The sequence below is a fragment of the Ambystoma mexicanum genome, chromosome 5p, assembly GCF_040938575.1.
Source record: "Ambystoma mexicanum isolate Mex_15411 chromosome 5p, UKY_AmexF1_1, whole genome shotgun sequence".
Classification (NCBI taxonomy): domain Eukaryota; kingdom Metazoa; phylum Chordata; class Amphibia; order Caudata; family Ambystomatidae; genus Ambystoma; species Ambystoma mexicanum.
In genome coordinates, this window is record NC_090930.1 from 260,350,668 (window position 1) to 260,365,443 (window position 14,776).

The following is a 14,776-nucleotide window of genomic DNA, read 5'->3' on the forward strand; positions in this document are numbered from 1 at the left end:
GTTCACAAGAAAGTACGCCAAACTCTTCCAACAGCTACTTCGGATACTGAAATCATAAGTGATAGAACAGGTAGTGATGCAACAACTCCACCCTTACATACAAAGGACTTTTTTTTAGAACAAATAAAACCATTCAAATGTGGCAACAAACAGGACAATATAAGACATGTGAGATTTGCAGTCACCAAATATACTTCCACGTGCAACACGGGTGTAGGGATTGAAGAGGAAGAGGCGGGGGAGGGAGAAGGAGAAGAAGAAGAGGTGTCACAAACATGCAGACTAAGGACAAGGGCAGATTACAAAACTCAGCAAATGACTCGTTCAAGGTGAACTCCCAGAACTTGAGTACTAATCTGTCAGACGTATGCTAGAGGCATACGGAACAAGAGTGTGTACTATAGGGCGTGTTTTTACTTTGCACCAACTAAACTGATCGATTATATGTGAGGAGGATCAAGCTAAAGAAGTGTTTTCATAATGAGATCATGAAACCACATACTCTGACCACAAGAGTCTTGCCAAGTACATTCACAGTGAGGGATATAGATGCAAAGGAAAGTAACATTTCGTGTTGAAAATATTCCAAGAAAAGCTGATAGCAACTGAAATTGCTCATGAAGCTTCTGTACGCAGAAAGGTATCCAGTGGTAGTAGCCAATGTCCATTTGGGGCTATTCATTCAGAATGAGAATAATGCACCATTGATGTTCACAGTGTTAGGAGTCCTCTACTGAACGAGGGACAAATGTACATTCATAAACACATCACTGAACAAATACAACTTGGCATAAAACATGAAAAGAAAGCTTGTACATGTGGTAAATACAACCTATCTTTTCTTATTAATGGAAATATACATGTATTCATTTCAAGTAATAACCTATTAAACACAATATACACAATATACAATAACAATATTAAAATGCAATCTATTTTAAATAAAATGATAGCATTGATAAAAAATGTCCAATCAAGATCAGTGCATATTTTTCACTAAGCAATAAAAGACAACTATACTATTATTGTATTACAAGTCTTGCTTAGTAAAACATCAATCTATGCAGAATGTTATCGATGTTATGTAAATGTCACAGAATTAACTTATTAAGTAATCGTACAGGTACATCAAAAGTTCTCAATGACTTACAGCCGAAAACACCTTTGAAGGTCTTTCAATTTCTATGTATAAACCCCAGATGCGTTGTCTTTAAAAAAATCAGTGTTATGCATCTCATGATAAAAGTTAGTGGTTAGACAACAACATTAAGGCTATTTAACAGAACATTGAAGGGCAATTACCACAACCAGTGGGGGAAAGTGTAAGAAGGCAAGTTGACACTGAGTAAAGCATCTGCCCTTGACAATAGGAAGGAAGATTGTATGATGAACAAAAGAATACTTCAGACAAAACCAAAGGACGTTTTTTGTTGTTTCCTCATTGTCTGTGGAAAAAGTTGGATCGAATCAGAAATTAGCTCTGTCTGTATGTGCCTCCCAGCACATACAGACAGTGCAGGCTAGAGCGCGGCATTTCATCACCCATGTTTAGGCCCCTACACCCATACAAACATAATGTACCCATACCCACAGCTCCTCACAGACGCACACAAGCAACGTGTTTATGTGTGTATAAGAGGCATTAGGGCACCCAGGGGACAGGGATGGTATCTTTCACTGGACATCTATGATAGATGTCTGGCAACAAAATACCATGCCTGCCTCCTGGGTACCATATACACACAAAATCACGTTGATGTGTGCATCCGTGAGGCGCTGTTGGGCCCTTAGGACAGGCATGGCATTTTTTCAATGGACATCTATGATAGATGTCTAGTAAAAAATGCCATGCCGACCCCCTGGGCCGGCAGTGCCTAACATACACAAATACTCACAATGATTGTGTACATGTGTGAGAAGCTGGGGGTCAAGAGGGCAGGAATGTAATTTTTTTACTGGGTGACTATGATAGATGCACAGTAAAAAATGTCATGACTGGGCCCCCACTCACACAATTGATTGTTTGCCTGTAAGGCACTGGAGCAACATGGGGCAGACATGGCATTTTCTACTCAGCAAAATTGTCATAGCTGTCCCCATGGATCACGGTGCCTCACACACACACATAACCACATTCATAATGAATCTGATTATGTGTGAGTTAGAGGTGCCGATGCAGTGGAGGGCAGGCGTTGCATTTTTTGCCAGGCATCTGTGATAAAACAATCATGACATGTGTTATTACATAGCTGGATAGGGCAATTTGGTACAGCTAGTCGAGCCATTCCTTGCTGTGACATGACATTTGGTATTGGGATCTTCAATAAAGCAAGCATGGTAAGTGCTATTATGTAGCTAGACTAGCATTTTAATGCAGCCAGTCTAGCCATTTTATATTGTGGCATGACAGTTTGTATTGGGCGTCTTTGATAAAGCAAGTACGATAAGTGCTTTTATGTAGCTAGATTGGCATTTTGGTCAGCCAGTCTGGATATATTTTCACATTGCTGCATGCATTTTGGTAAAGTCAACAGTAGTATGTTGTGGATGTATTGGCATATATTGACAGAACCAGTGTGGACGTATTTTCTTATAGTATCATTACTGCAATTATGCGCAAAGCAAACGTGAATATGTTCTTATATGGAAATACTTTGGAGCAGCCAGTATGGAAATGTATGGGCACAGCCAGCTTTAAAATAGTTACATACTTGCACATATTATGGGCAAAGCCATCATGAAAATATGTTGGTGACTTGCATTTACTGGATTTTTTGTGTGAGTTAGCCTACAAAACCAATTGCAAAATGTTTGCCTTTTTACCCAATTTTTCAAAAAAAGTGTGTTGTAAAATGCAAAATTTTAACCCATTATTTAAAAACCTTCTGGGGGGGGTCAACCCCCGTGACCACGCTTAAATGGATCAGGCTCCCTCGCTACGCTCACTCGCTTAGACATATTTGGGGGAAACGTTTATGCCTCGCCACTTAAAAAATGCACCCGCTGCCAGTGCCTGTAATGTTGTTGACAAGTGTTCTCCACCACCACAAGAACCTTTCCTACCTTTGTCTCCCCTCTCCTGAGAAGACGTTTTTTGTGACTTTTGAATACAAGGCCCCATTCAACATAGGGATTGAACTCAAAAGTTAGGGTATTATTCTTGTGGACTGGTTTTTCTTACTGCATCATTAACTAGCTTATTTTGGTTGTTTAAGTGAATTGTATGAATTTCTACAAACCTAATGTGACTGTATATATGTTTGAGAACTGAGTGTTGTATGATAATATTACCTGCTTGATTCATTTATCTAGTGTTTTGGGCCTATAATAAATAGATTATTTTTGTACTTACCTGTCTAACTGGATTGATTGTGTGCCTCACTGTGTGGACTCATTGTGGACCCCTGACCACACTCACTCACTGATGCGACAAAGCCTTGACCACTCTCCATGCTTACCTTGATTGGGTTTGGCTAACCTCGCTGAGATTCCCTGTTCACTACCACTGGGGTGGTCTCCAGATATCTGTCCGCCTATACATCTACACGGTTGCCAGACATTTTGTCGAAAAAAATTTGTCGACAGGACATTTGGTCGAAACCATTTGGTCGAAAACCAAATGGTCGAATTTTTTTTTTTATTATTTTCACATTTTTTTTTTTTTGGGGGGCCCCCCCAATCCCCTTTTTTTCTAAAAAAAACCTTTTTTTTCCCTAAACTACAACCTAAAAAATATATATATATAAATTTAAAAAAAAATCGACCATTTGGTTTTCGACCAAATTACGTCGACCAAATGTCTTTCCACGAAATGACTTTCGATGAAATGTCCGGACACCCATCTACACACATGGTACTTACAGCTACCACAAACGTGATACTGATGGAACACTACACAAACTCACACTATCTGTCATGCACTACATAAATAACCAATTACAATTAGAATTACAATTGCATCGTTTTCATTTGTCATATTTGCTGATATTTGCTATTTTCCGGTAAATGGGTTCAATCTCATATTTAAAAGATAAATACAATTAGTATTCTTACTAATGTGCTTGAGTTCACAAGATTTGACATTTACAATACAATCACAAGGTAATGGGATAAACAATCCATACATAACAGTAAATATACATGTACAGATGAAAACATACTCCTTTACATTTTGACATATCAAGTTTATAACCAGTGCACTGTTTTCACTTACACATTTCTTTCAAATAATATCAACTTGTTGTTTCTAATTGTCGTAACTGTTAGATACCAGATGGCTTATTCTATTTGTTGTATTAAAGTAAACAGAATAGTTCAGTACCACACGAAGAGTATAATGAATCCAGGTAATGATTCTTGTTTTTTCTCAGGTGCATTTCACATCAGTAAACATTGTTCCTTTTTTTTGTTTACTGCTCAGTATTACATATGGGGCATAATATATTTGCTGTCACAGATAAACTTTTCAGTTTATAACATTGTTCTTGTTTTTCAAAGTTATTCTTTATACATATCAGATATGCTTCTCTTACATCATGCAGTATTCTTTGTCTTCATGTCACAAATGTCTAATGACATTCGTACCATCCATATCCATGTCTAATAGTGTTATACATGATGCTCACTGTGGTAATGGTACATCAAATGGGCAATCTCATAATTATTTAAGATGAATGACAATGACAAACTAACCATTTGTAGACAAACAGAATCCTTTTATAATTTGAACGGAATCATATGCAATACTTTCATTAAGCCGAGTACATGCAGAAACAACTTTACAATTAGTGCACGCTTGTATCCGTGAATAACTTAGGTCAAGAAAATGTAACATGGTAACATGTTTTCTCTCTATACTTTTCATAATGCAGATTAGAACAATTATTGAGGATGTTGCTGAGAATTGTATGTCCACTTTACATTACCAGTGAATACATCCAAAAGCTCTCTTACAGGAGAAACCCAATGGTTTGATCCTGGATGTGTTGTATTTTTTTTGCAAATGAGTTCATGTACCACTAAGCTGTTCAGACTCATGACAAGATTGTCAAGCAGTGCCATCGACTGAAACAGTGTATTGATAGTTACATTTGTAAAGAAATTGCCTCGGCTGGAATTATGAAATTTGAAGGGTCCAGATTGAGGAGTCTATGAGAGTGATTAGGTAGGATTACCATTCGAAAGGCTTTATTTTCGGGGAGACAGATTGATATCTTGCCTTCGTTTATTACAGTGTATTTTCTAGAAAGTGCATGTTTCTCTATTAATGGAAAATTAACTTCCCATGGCGTGCGCGTCTAAATTATTTTGAGAATCAATGTGTAGCAGCTATATATCATTCACATGTCATACCTAGCATAACCCATTCATTCTTTAAACAAGATTGGGCCCACATCAACAACAATTCCAGCAACTAGGCTGAGCCCTTGAGACTTGTGTATCATTATTGTCTACACCAAGTGAAGGAAAACATGCCCTCTGTTGACATATATGTATTTAAAAAAGAACATGATAGGCTGATTCTTGTTTGATAACATGCTTGCATTGAGTAGTTAACCATGTACCAATGTTTGTGTTAAGCACACTGACTGCACTTTTTGTTTGATGAATTTGTCTATCAACTGATCATCAGTTGCACAAAAACCACATACAGTGCTAATAATCCTGTTTTAAGTATTTTTTTAGGATCTACAGTAAGCTGATTGATGGATATTCTTACTGAGTTAGGTGAGGGGTCAGCAATGCGAGGCAGAACACTGTTTGATATTTGTTCAAAATATGCCACTTTATTAAGATGAACATAATCGTAAATGCTTCACTATCCCTACCCTGCCGAGGATTTCCCTACCTATCAAAACCAAGGGGAACAACTCTAAGACAGGATGTCTGTCTCTCACTTAAAAATACAATGCATAGAAAAATATATGGCAATTCAATCAACCTATATCAGGGTGATTACAGTTTCTTGTGAACCCTTCAGGGTGCATCCATGCAGAGCCTGCTGACACAGGTTTGAATCCCGGCAGGTCCAAACTCAGCCTTTCATCCCTCCGACATCAATAAATGAGCACCACACACTGTGGGTAATAATAAGCAACGTTCAGATGCCCGAGGGTTTGTAGCGCTATATAAATGCAAATGTATTATTATTATTAACCTGGGTGTACTCCTTTCCCCAGTATACAAGGTTAGTTGAGCTCTACAGTTCATCAAAAGGAAAAGTAGGGCATCCACATAGGTAGCAACGTCTGAGTTCAGTTCATGAAATTCCAATAGCAAGGTAACGTTTTGTTCACCAAAGTTCAAAGAACACAGTTCTTCTTCTTGATGAAATGCAGACTGGCCACATCTTCAGAATATCAACAATGTTATTCACATCCACAAAGCTTTCTACCACTTCCCAGAATACTTGACACTGTTTAAAAGAAATACAACTTGTAGGAGGTTAGTGGAACATGTGTCATGGTTAACAGTACTTATTCTTCTCTTCAAATTGGAATACAACCACAGCTTCAGTATTAGACTTCACAATATGTGTATTTGTAAGGATGACTTCATAGTGCTACTACTACTTCCACTTCAACAACTTTACTACTGATATAGTTTCCCATGAGGGCCTTCTCCTTTGCCTCATAGCATTCCAAATCACTTGGGTCACTGAAAGTTTTCATCCACTGACAATCAGATACACCACTACTATGTCATTAGTTTTAAGACTCAAGACAGACTTTGACAAGGCAGCCTTCATGGTAGTTCAACACCTTCACCAAGGCAAGGCACTCTTCCCCTTAATGCCTTTCTTCAAAAGGGGCAGCCTCTTTGCCTCTCTTTTCTGTCTGCCACAATAACAATCAAAGTTTGCCTTTATGACTCACTTCTCTCTCACAGGCTTTGGCAATATAGGTTGTTTCAACTTCAACAATCTTTATGAGAATCAGGTTGCCCTTTTCAACTTTGATTTCATTTTCTCTGCCAACTGTTAGTCAAACAATTACCCCAAGACCTTGTTGCCACTCTCTTGGCTTCAGGTAATACTTGCATATTAATGTCTTAAGCAATATTGTACTTCTACTGGCTTTACAATGCAGATATGATTGTGTTCTGGCTCTGAAAAAGGCTGCTTTCAGTGTCAAAAAGGAAAAGACTCTTTGCTTGCTCTTTCTCATCAGCCGCATATGCAATGATACAAAGTTTAACTATTTGACTTCTTACATGAGTTGTGATTGTTCGTGTGAATAAAGAATTATAGATCAATATTTCTTTAGAAATCAAAATTAGGCACGTGCAACCACTTCTTAAGGTTAGAGGTTCATAATGTCTTTCGCAAAGAAATATTTTGTGTAATGGAATACATGCAGCCACTTATTTTAAAAGGTTATGAGCTTTAAGTGTTCAACAATGTTTTTGTAACATTTGCTCTTCACGCAAGTGAAATGTGAATTACTGGAACATAAGCAATTGTTACGTTCCAATTGTCCCTTTGTTTAAAAACATCAACAAACACTGAATATTGGAACTGGATACTGTTGCCGGCAATTTTTTTGCAAGGAATCAGAATGCCAGGTTTGACTCCCGGCTTCTATGATCCTTGCGCTGTGGATTTCCCAACTTGTAAGATTTCAGGCTAATGTTTTTGGCTTCTCAGGAACCTGCAGCCTTCCTCTGCTCAGATGACTTCGGTCTGGCCACTCTCTTTTGGGGCCACTCTCGCTCCATAGACCTGCGACTCACACGGTCTCCAACACGGCTCCTACACAACAATCACAGAAATCATGCTCACATGGGCAAAGACAGCCTCCCTGCATGTCTTCCGCTGTGCAGCCTCTGTACTTCAGAATTTGGGAAACCAGGACCATCTCAGAACAAGCAGGAGATATTTGCTGCATCCACATTCCGGCATCCCTCTGGTACTCCCACTTCTGATTGATTTGCCTGAACTGTGTCTTCTTGTTTCTGTTACTCCAGCGCTCAACTTAGCCACAACTCCAGTTCCCTCTAATTGCCTGCACATGAGGGGACCTTTTATGCCTCCCAGGTTCTGTCAGGTATGAGCTGTCAGGCTCAATTGCCTGACTACTGCTTCTTCCTGCTTCTGCTTTCCTCTTCAGCCCTTTTCCTCGTCCCAGTACTCTTGGAATTATGGCACATGTAGTCCCCAACAGTAAAATTAGTTATTTTAGGTATCTCTGTGACTTTAAGGGTAGAGTTGCTTCCCTTAAGGTACTTTAAAATTGAACATTTTAAATGTGTTGTTACAGGGGAGGGCAATTTATTTAAAGCAACAATTCTAGTTTCCTTTACATTTTACGTTTGGGAGTAAGGAGGGTGTTTATCCTGAAATTCCTTGAATGGTCTTTCCATTCTTAAGGCTTGTTCAGATTGTATGATACTTTTCCACAAAACCACAGGTTTCAAATGTAGGTTAGGGACATTACAATTGCAATATGACATTACCTGCTTTGTTAACCTAGACAGATTATTCTTGTCAAAAGACAAATACCATATCTCATATCTCATCCCACAGGTTCTCCTCACCAACCTGGACCTTGTATCCTCCCAGGAGATTCTCCCTCAGTACACTACCCCAAGGTCAGCATCAGAAAGTGTCTGCTTTTCCCTGGCCACCCCGGGAGGAGAGTTTAGGCAGGGTTTTAGGGAGGGATATGTAGGATTATTCACAGTTGATTGTATTGGAAATTCAGACAAAGTTTCATATTTCCAATAATACGTAATGCATTACCATCCTCCTTGTGTGAAAGCGCTATAAACACAGGCCTCCCTTTAACTGGAGCTAACTGAAACAGCTGTGAAAACCAAACTATGCCTTCCTTCCTGCAGCTCTTCAAATACCATGTTTACCATTTTCTGCATTTTCATTTAGATGAAGCTTGAATTAATTTAGAAACCATGCTTTCTTCATCACTGATAAACATGTTAATTGCCCAAAGAATACAGCTAATGTCTTGTGCGGCCTCTGCTGAAAGTTTCCTGTAGCTTGTCTGGGTGATAAATAGATAGTAATATGAGTCACTGTGGGGCTGGTCCAATAATTGGGTAAACCGTCAAACTGATGGAGCTTTTAACAAAACAGGACACATTTTTTAAATGATTCATCAGTTAAGAAAATCCTTATGGATAAGAATTTCCCTGTGCCAGCTTCACCCTAGATATACAAATGAGATACAATTTATTCCTGATGAAGGTGTATGAAATTTCCGTCAAGCTGGACAATTTTGGCATCACATTTTTCTCATATTAATTTACAGAAATCTAAAGAGGAAACCCTTGTATTGCTCAGCACTTTTAATTTGAAAATGGGCTATTGACCCCATAGGGTACTTTTGATGTAGAACAGTATTTGCATTGGGGCATTCCAGATTCAAAAATGCAAAGGTCCCATCAGGACTGTGAAGACTGAGCGTCTATATCTTTCCAGTTGAATTGGCTTTGCATCTTGAGCTAGAAGGGTAGGCAGAGAGACCTTTAGGAACAGTTGCTATTCCTCCACAGTAGTCTACACCATTATTAGAGTGAGTGATTTTCATTTTGTGTTTCACATGGTCATTTTAATGCTGATAGAGATTGACCTCCATTTATTGGCTGCTGAATTCTCCCTGCAGGAGTAACCAGTAGAGCATATATGCAATGTTTTTGATGACAACATAGGCAAATCCATAAAATGGGCTCATTGCAATCCTGGCTTTATACTCATGGACAATGAGGGTCACTCCAAGGAATTAAACATATGCCTAATGGATACATCTACTGTCCGAGCATTAATGGGTTCAATTGAAGGAACTCCTTTGGCCCACCTCATCTCTTCCTTCTCCTCTAACTTTCAGTGTTTTGTGGATGACGCTCAGTGCTCCTTCTGGGTCCCCTTAACCTCCTCTCCTCTCTCGTTCATTCCTGGCTGTCTATCCACGATCCAGGAATGGTGCACCTCCAACAATCTCTGCCTCAGTGCCAGCAAGAACGAGATCCTCCTCATTGGGACCCTTGCTCCCGCTTTCCTGCTCTGACTCTTGCCACCCTCCTTGTGCCCTCTCCAAGAGCCTCCAAGAGGTATTCTTCCTTTTCTCACTTTCCCCCAGAAGCTCAACTTCTCCAAAGCCCTATTTTGCTGTAGTCTGTACTACTGAAACACAATCTCTCCACTGTCTCCTAGTGGCTGCAAGGATCAAGTTCATGACCATCTGCATTATCCACAGGGCTTTCGGGGCCGAGGCCCACACTAAATCCAACTCTCTCTTCCTAAACATCTTCCTTCTCTAGCCCTTCGTTCAACTATTGCCAACTCTATGAACGTCAGGCGCTTCTCCAGGTAGATCTCTCTCCTCTGCAGGGGCCACCCTCTGGAATGGCCTCCCTGTCCCTCTCTTCCATTCCCTTGCTGATCCTCCTACCTGCTGCGCTGGCTGGTCGCCTGGCTACCCTCAGCACCATATGGATACTTGGCTCTGCCACGATCTGTAAGCACTGCATTGCCTCTGAGTCCCCATGATTTAGCAGCTATACCTGTAGCCCTACAGCCCCTGCCACCTTGCACTACCCAAAGCTGGCTCCCCGGCTTCATTTACTCAGAGCATTGCTGCCCTGACCGCACTTCCCCTTTCCCTCCCCCTTGCACTTCTCTTCTCCCTTCTCCCCTTGCACTTGCACGATCTGAATGACACAAGGGCTAGTAAGTTTGTTTGTGTCTTATTTCTTCCTACCGTGTCTTGTCACGCCTAGAAACACTTGTGTACAGGTGCGTTATAAATTACTCATCATATCATATCATAGGGGAATTGATAGGTACATTAAGAACGTTGTTTATTGCCCCACTAAGGATGCAAATATTCCTACAAGGAAACCACGGGACGGTTGGTTCTTGCATCCTAGCAGACAGGTCAAGTTTGCTTTACTTAACTCTTTAAAATCTGTGTCAGGGCACAGTGTGACTATAAGGACCCTCCATGCAGTATACCAGGTGGCCTGCCTTAGGGCCAAAGATGAATGGGCGTATCCTTCTGGGAAGACTTCATAATAGCATATGACTCCAATGATACAACCAGGAGGATGATGTCTCAATGTGAACGTGCAACTTGCCTGAGAAGACAGGTGATACATATAGCACCCATTGCTGGGTCTCCCACATCTGAGGAATATTTACTGTACTACTCAGTTGATTTTCCCCAATATACTGATTATTGTCGACTCAATCAAGGTATCACATTGCAGGAAAATTTCTTGCAGGAGGAAGTATGTGTAGGCATGAAAGCGCAGGCCTCAGGGGAAGTGTGCAGGCCCAGATACATCTCTGGTAAATCTCTTTAAGGCCAGCCTGAAACTATGCATGCCTTTGTGTCACTTAATATATTTTTTTATTATGAATTGAATCACAAAAGCCAAAGAGGAAGAAAGAACAAAGAGAAAAAAAGAAGGGAAAAAATACAATCGTAATTTATACAAGATGTTTGAATCAGTACCAGAAAACAAAATGAATATGTACACGTTCCTTTCACCATATAGTAAATAGAATAACATCACACAAAAATGTACAATTAGGTGATACTATTATCTAAAATGTGTTTATGTTATAAGTCAAATGTATGTACAAATCAAAGGAAGTTGCATGGATGCTATATTTACAGCAAACATGGCTAATTTATACATGGCCAAAAATGTACACACATATATCCACAGAAAATGAAACACATTCAGACACAATGTACTGTTTTTAATAGGTATATTGAGGATGTGTTAATGGTTGAAGAGGTGTTATCAATCAACTGGAAGCCATCCATGCTTGGGTTAATACATTTGACGCCAATGTTTAATTTGCATTGGCTTACAGTCACACAGAAATACCTTTAAACATTAAGAGGAACATATGTGCATGTATGTAGACACACAAAAAGAAAGAGAGGATATTGCTGCTAAATGTTTAATGTTTTGCAATAGTCAGGATTACCCACTAAGGCCATTTTTTTAGAATTTGACATAATTGCACAGACATTTGGAATTAAATAGTTTAAAATATTTTGGTAGCGATTTCCCCCAAGAAGGTATTACATAATCTTTAAAAGGGACACAGTTCATAGATCATAACTCAGGTTTGAAGACAAAGTATATTAGAATGTAAAGAGATTTAATTTGGTTGGATTTGTTGAACATTACAATGCTTCTCAAATGACAATTACTCTGATGTCCTATTTGTGTTATTATGCCACAGTGGGTTAGTATATTTTGGTAAAACAGCATGCATAATATCCACTTGAATCAATGTACACAGATCACAAATCAGAAACGGAAGTCTACAGATGTGCTTGGTGGAGCATTGCATGTCTCGTTCCAGCTCAGATATGACCCAAGATGGATTTCAATGCGTAGTGTGATCTTGTCAAAAAGAAGAGGAAACCTAGATGAGAGCCTCCCCAAGAATCAAAATAATTGATAGTGACATCATATGCCATTGAGACCACCCTGAATGAGTTATAACACATACAAATCATGTGATAAGGATAATCATTAAGATCCATATAATGGGCCTCATTATGAGTGTGCCGGTCCGGTAACAACGGTGCCGGTAAGTTACAGATTATGCTCTGGAGAGAGGATAAGGAGAACTAGACTTGAGCTTCCTGAGTCATTGAATATATTAACTGTTATAAATATCTAGGAGTGGAAGTGAGTGTGCAGCAGGGTTATGTATATATTGTATTGTGGATGAGAAAGGTGGCTCAATTAATGGTGGGAATCACTTAATTCACCAAACGCATCAGGAGTTTTAGTTTGGAGGGCGCTATTCGATTGTACAAGCAATGCTTTTTCCGAGCAATTCTCCATGGCCTCGAATGCCTGACTCTTCCACATCTCGTATGGTTACGGCTTATAGAGGGCCTTTTTTGGAAAAGAGTGTTGAGTTTAACACATTGTGTTCCAATGGAGATACTGCAACTAGAATGTGGTATTATATCGGTGGACGCTAATAAACTGTTGAAATGTGGATTAATGTACATTAAGGCTTTGACTTCTCCTGTATGCCCAATTCTATCTTCTCTGGGTCCTAAAATGAAATATAATGAGCGCGAGAAATATGTTAAAGCAAACATAGACTTATTTGGGACTATAGATTGGTGACCAGATTGGGAGGTTAAGATTTAAGAATTAAAAAGAGGACTTGAACTGAAAATTGAAACGTGGGACTGGTGCCATAATTTTCATCATGTTACCAACTTGAAACAATATACTCATGTATCATAAATGATATTGAATCAAATTTGCTTCTGAGTCCTTCCGTCCCTGTACGCAGTTCATCCTTTGTATGCAATTAAACTGTCTTCCGGTATTGTCTATAACTGGGAACGTTTTAAACATGCCGCCGGACAAGAGATGCTGTTGAATATGTAGGAAAAATAACATAGGTGACACAGCTAAGCATGTGATGACGGAATGTAGCAAATTGGGCCCTGCTTATATGTGGCTTTTGGGAGAATTTGGTTATGTTTTAGATACTATCAAAGATAATGCCACTTGGAACTTTTGCCTACACTCTACAGGAACACAAGTTTTGGAAATTAATAAAAGGCAAGTGTTTTTTAATGCAATTCTGAAACAATTACTTTACTGTCCTCGCTGTAGTGTCCTTGCAACAAAAAGTGAAAGAGGTGTTAATACAATGACAACATGATTAACACACATACAACTGCTATGATGAGTGTAGTAGCTTAGCAAAAAAACAGTACTTTGCATTTATGGATTTATGTGTCTTCTAAAATTCAACCTTCAAGATCTATTTTCAAAAGCAAATTGGCATTTATTTAAAGTTCACTGACTAGCTGTGTCATATCAGCATTTGCATAGCGTATATTCTAAGTATATACTTTGTGTTATGAGGGGTCAGAAATGTGAGATGGACATCTTGGTAGAGATATTTCATAAAATGCTATTTTATTAGCTCAAAAGTGTTTATCAAATGCCGCACTATCCCTACCCTGAAGAGAATCTCCCTGCTATATCAAAATAAACTAAAGGAAACACTCTAACAAAAGGAATCTGTCCATCACGCTTATACATACAAAAAACTTAACAAGGGAATGTATGGGAATTCAAATATAATAGAAATAACAGTTATGTTCAACATAAACCCATAAACCTGATAACTGTTTCTCCTTGTAATTTGGGTGAATTCCTCTTCCCCAGATTCAAAGCAGGATTTTTAATCAACAGGTCAGATTAGAAACTACCTGTTTTCAACCAATTTTTGATTAGAAAATGTTGCTTGCTCAAACAGTCTTTCACTTGCACAACAAGCCTTTATCTATCAACTTGTGGCAGAGAGCTCCACACAGCATCTTCTTAGGAAATAGGAACATGTCCACAATTCGTCGGTATCAACACTAATGATTTCTCAGGTTGATTCCATCAAATTTCACAAAATTCTTTAGTGATCTTGCCACTTCTTCTGCTTCACAGCCTTTAACTACAACACAGTACTTCAACAACTTCTTCCACGTCCATTCGCCTGCCATAACCACCGCTACAAGGTCCCTGCCCTGATATACTCACCTTCCAGGGCTGAAACGAAACTCCTAACACTATTTAAAGTACTTCTGTGGTAAGGTTTACGTCAAACAACTTAGCAAAGTCTTTTGACGTTCAACAAAATCAGTATTGACTACTTCTTCTGGGAAGACATGCGACACATTGGTACTGTTTGTTCCACACTTGTGGTTGCCAAATGCAACATCGGTTTTGCTCCTCTCCTCCTGACTACTCTCTATCAGAAGGG